The sequence below is a fragment of the Erpetoichthys calabaricus genome, chromosome 1 (assembly GCF_900747795.2).
Source record: "Erpetoichthys calabaricus chromosome 1, fErpCal1.3, whole genome shotgun sequence".
Taxonomy (NCBI): domain Eukaryota; kingdom Metazoa; phylum Chordata; class Cladistia; order Polypteriformes; family Polypteridae; genus Erpetoichthys; species Erpetoichthys calabaricus.
In genome coordinates, this window is record NC_041394.2 from 210,940,763 (window position 1) to 210,944,054 (window position 3,292).

A 3,292-nucleotide genomic window follows, 5' to 3' on the forward strand; every position below is an offset into this window, starting at 1 on the left:
CTGGGATTGTTTCTTTAAGCCCTGTACAAAGAAAATGAGTCAATATGTAAGTGTTATTTGATTAATCTCAAGTGTCCACCAAAGGGAACAAAGGAATCTGGCATACATACACACTGTCTGTATACCATGCATACGCAAGTTAAGTGTGTGTGTGTGTGTGTGCATACTGTATGTACTATATTGCATATTTGTCATATACGCGCACAGACACATATATACTGTATATATGAAAAATGTGTGTGCCAGTAATTGCAGCAATGGGTTTTATGTGAATCATTGGAAAATTAATGGTGGACAGGGATCAACTTAATGTGAATCATGAGTACTGTTGACCAAAATAATTTGTGTACTTAATAGAAGTGCAGAATTTTTATTGTTGTATGATTACATTTTGTTTTTAAACAACATTTCCCATTTAATCATGTTTTGTAGTGAGTTTGTAATGTTGGTGGGGTTGTCTTGTACATACTTTTGCTTTTTTTTTTTTTTTTTTTTTTTGTTTGTTTGTTTGGGTCTTTTTTTTTGTTTTTTTTTTTTTTGTAAAATTTGTTCAGAGTTGTCATATATGAAACTGAAAACGTAGTAGTAACCAAACATTTTAAAGATCTAGTGAAGCCAAAAAAGAAAAAAAAGAAAAAAAAGTCAAGTTGATATGAAATTATCTGGCTTGGGTTTCAATTAAAAGATTATTATAGCCATTGGAGTCTATGGTGTTTAAGGTGACTTTTGCCTTTTCTAGGTGATATTTGCTTTATTCAGATCATTCAAAATCAGACATTTTGTTAAATATGGTACTGCTTTTACCACACAGTCATTGTTTTTGAGCAAACCATTTACATACTTTCAAGTTTTTAAACTTCAAAATATCTGTTTTGCTTTAATTTTTTCCCTTCCTGCTTAAGGTCATTCACATAAATATTTTGAAGAGTTCAGCAAATAACATCTAGAAAAAAGGATGTGGTTGCTTTAATGGTCATTTCTGTTTTCAGTCAAACCAAAGTTACACAAAATTCTGCCTCTTCTTAAACGGGCTAGTAAAGCTAACAATACACTCCCTTTTAAAAGACTTGCACACAGTCCAAATTTTTCATATGCTGGCTTTCTTTGGTCCTTGTTTTGCTAAAACTACCAATGCATAAAATTTTATAATAATTTGTAATACTGCATTGTGTTGTATTTAAAATACAATTGTATGTCTACATTGTGCTTAAACCTTCATATTGTACATATGTGTTGCTTTTGAAGTGCTGTGCCAAGCCTTTTCTTTGTCCCCTTCCCTCTCCCTCCCCAAACCAAGGGACCTCATAACCTGATTATGGTTATTGCTTTACAAACAGTTCTTGACAGAAGGCAGGCTGCTAGAGCTTAACATACAAACCAGTTCCACATGGAGGAACTGGTTCTTGCAACTAAGCTCATCGTTGATTCTTTGCTGGAGTCAGCAAATAGACTTAGAGTCATCATCTGTCACGCCAAATATAAGGACACAATGTCTTTCTAAAGGGTTCTCCCACTCACCCAAAAAAAGGCTTTCTAAAAGGTTCTACCTCTGCACAAAAAAAGAAATCCAGAACAATTAAGACAGATTGCACGAGTTGTGTGAATGCCACAATAAATGTTACATTTTTATTATGCTTGTCTCTAGGACATGGTCAACAAGAAGGTTTACATTCCCAATGTCAGAAACGCAAGATTTGCATTGTAATAAAGGTTGTCTTCTAACATATGTAGAATGATGATGATGTAAACATTACGTTTGAGGGATTACTGTATTTTTCAAATGCATGTCTAAAATACTTCGGTGGACTGGAATTAAAATGCGTGTAGTAATTCTTACCATCAGGAAGGTGGCCTAAGTGTACAATGCTAAAGTATGCATACCTCAGCTATACTATTTTTGGGTAAAATATGGAAAAAAAAAGTCTCAGCCACAGAATGCATATAACCTGTAGATTTTGCATGGGTTTTGTATAAATACTGTTTAAAATAGCTGCTTGCACATAAATACCAGAAAAACCTCCAAAACTGCAATTTGCTTCTACACTAGATTTTAGGTTTGATGGGGTTTTCTGAGATGCTTTGTCTGTATTTTGATAATTGTGCATATTATGTAAAAATGTTGGTGGACCCATAAATTAACTTTTTCTATGAAAACAAATAATGTTGCTTTAATGCATTTCATGAATTTTTACTTGGATATCATCGCTTGCTAGGAATAGCAAACCTGCTTTTTCTGCATCTGCTTTGCGTAGCTGTTGTAAGGCTTTAAACTAATATATGTATTTATTGCTTGAAGTTCTGTGCATACCTTATGAAGCATTATGTCTGGCAATCGAGTCATGTATTCTTTCTCCTCTCATACGCCGATGATGACTGGGAATATTCCCTATGTATACAGTAAATTTGAACTGTAGCACAAAACATCTGTTTATGTATTGGTGGATACCTTTTTTGTTTATTTATCTTTTTGAGGTAAACTAATTTTTGATACTTTTCATTACTGTGTACTGTGTTCATACCTTGAATTCTCTGACATTAGAAGTCATGGTTGAGAATTGTAACAGCTGTTATTTGTTCTGTATTCATGGCTTTTCACTGCTGAATAAAATAAAGGACCAAAACTAGGATTTGAAAAAGCAACTGTCTACCTCCAACATCAGGGAGTTATACTTTTTTTTTTTTTTTTTTTTTTTTTTTTTTAACTTGTACATAGTTATTGTCTACAAAGACGGATGGCTGGAAAACAAACCTGGTGGGCATAAGACTTTTATGCAATGTGGAGGAATTCTTAGTTGAGTTGTGCTGTATGAAAATCAATTAAAATTTCATGGATATGTTACAAGCCTTTGTTCATACTACCACTACCTTGAGTTGTCTTTGCATTGTTGGGACTTTGGGAACTATGAGTGCCAGTGCAGTGGAATTACAGCTGGTTAATTTTATATATGTACTTTGCCTACAGATGAAAAAATATTGCAGCTAAGAATAGGTTACATGAAAGGTTATTTGCCTTTAAATTTGCAGGATCTATTTTATTGAAAAGGAAAAAAAATAAATACACAGACTGGAGATGAATGGAATGACATTTTTACCTATCAGACACAAAACAGTACATGTCATGTCTTTGCCAAGTATATTTAGGGGTGGCCTTTGGAAACTGTCCAGTGACAATTAATTTTTTATGGCCTTTTAACGTGAAAAGCTTGATTTGCTTCTGACTACATAGTCTTGACATCTGCTTTCTTTTCTGCCTAAATGATCATGGGTTTTTGAGGCCTGGGATTAATGAACA

General features: G+C 33.6%; 1 protein-coding gene across 15 annotated transcripts in view; it reads left to right on the forward strand.

Annotated features, from left to right (window-relative positions):
- Nucleotides 1-2,640, forward strand: part of foxp2 (forkhead box P2) — a 613,104-nt gene extending 610,464 nt beyond the window's left edge. For all 15 annotated transcript variants that reach the window (XM_051928699.1, XM_051928702.1, XM_051928698.1 and 12 more), the window contains one exon: nucleotides 1-2,640. This exon is cut by the window's left edge and continues 1,144 nt beyond it. The gene's annotated coding sequence lies outside the window, so the exon portion shown is untranslated.
- Nucleotides 2,641-3,292: the final 652 nt, after the last annotated feature.